Raw genomic sequence first — 1553 nt, forward strand, 5'->3', positions numbered from 1 at the left:
CTGCACTTCCTGGTGGCAGGTCCTGCCACATTCCATTCAAGGACCTTCAAACAGTGGAGGCGCCTCCCTGACAGAATGTTGCTTTCGGTGGGGGCTCCCGCTGCCCCCTTGAGCATTTAATCCTGGGGAATATATCCGGGTCGTACTTTGGCACCTCGGTCTGAAGTTGACCAACCCAAGCCCCTGTTCTCAAAGAGCCCACCATCTGGTGCATGAGTTTCTGGCTCGGAAGACTTGGAGACCATCCATGGTCTACCTAAAGCAGTGGTTCTCAACCTTCCTAATGCCGCGACCCTTTAATATACAGTTCCTCATGTGGCAATGACCCCCAACCATAAAATTACTTTCATAACTAATTTTGCTGCTGTTATGAATCAGGCGTTCAACCCCCAAAGGGGTCGAGACCCACAGGTTGAGAACTGCTGGAAAGTGATGCTCTAAGATTTCCTGCACCGGCATCCCTAGATTGTCTTTTAAAGCAGATTCCCAGCTCCCATCCCCAGGCATATGCATTGTGTACCTGACTCCTTACACGTTCATTGCAGCAGAGGCTTAGGTCTGAAAGTCTGAACCCCGGACTGGCCAGCCAGTTAAGAGTGATGTATAAAGGGAGCCTGAGTGCCAGACCCCCTGGCTGGGGACTCTTAGGAGCTAGATGGTTCCCACCGGAAATAAAGAGGCCTTCACACTGGCCCTGATGTGAAACAAACCCAGCCTTCTAGCAGACAGCCCCTCCCAGACTGAGGGAGCCCCTGAAAGGAGTGCCCGCCAGCGCTGCACATAGCTCGTGCACTCGGGTGAAAATCCGAGGTTTGGGTCTACACAGAAAGACCTGGCCATCCACTGCTCCCAGTGCTGTGGGGCCCAGTTTTACGCAGATGCCCAGGACTGCCCAAGTCCAACTGGCCGGGGCGCTGACACCCGTACGCTCTGCGGCCTCGTCCGCGCCCTGACTTCCGCTCCACGCCAAGGTAACAGCAGGCTCCTGGGGGAGGCTCTGCTGTGTGTGCAGGGATGCCAGTGTGGAGGGCCCCTGGGGCCATCCTGCTCAGCAATGTGGGGTCAGGCGGAGTTGAGATCCAGGGCAGTGGTCTTTGCTGGGGCCCCTGTTGCCTCTGCCCTCAGTTTGGGGGTCAAGGAGAAAACGCAATCATAATTCAGGGCTGCATGCTCCTGGAGCGGGACAGGAGGCGCTCTGGATGGAGTGCGGTGGGGGATGATGGTTTGGTAAACCTGGAGGAAGTACACGGGCCCTTGAGTTCGCAAGCAAGACTACTGTGGGAAGGCCACTGTCCGCATTTGAATCATCCTTAAAATTACAGTGTAATCCTCTCCCACTTAATAGGCCAGCGTCCTGAGGTTCAGGACCAATCTGACACTCACTGCCAGCAAGGTGACACGGCCTCGTAGTGACCCTATAGGGCACAGTAGAACTGGCCCACGTGATTTTTAAGGCTGCAGACCACCTCGTATTTCTCCCTGGGAGCAGCTGGTGGGTTTGCAGATCTTGCATTTAGCAGCCCAACATGTAGCCTAAAGTCACACTCAAGTCC

Source organism: Echinops telfairi, unplaced genomic scaffold (genome assembly GCF_000313985.2).
Source record: "Echinops telfairi isolate 266 unplaced genomic scaffold, ASM31398v2 ScPeMD7_443;HRSCAF=831, whole genome shotgun sequence".
Lineage (NCBI taxonomy): Eukaryota > Metazoa > Chordata > Mammalia > Afrosoricida > Tenrecidae > Echinops > Echinops telfairi.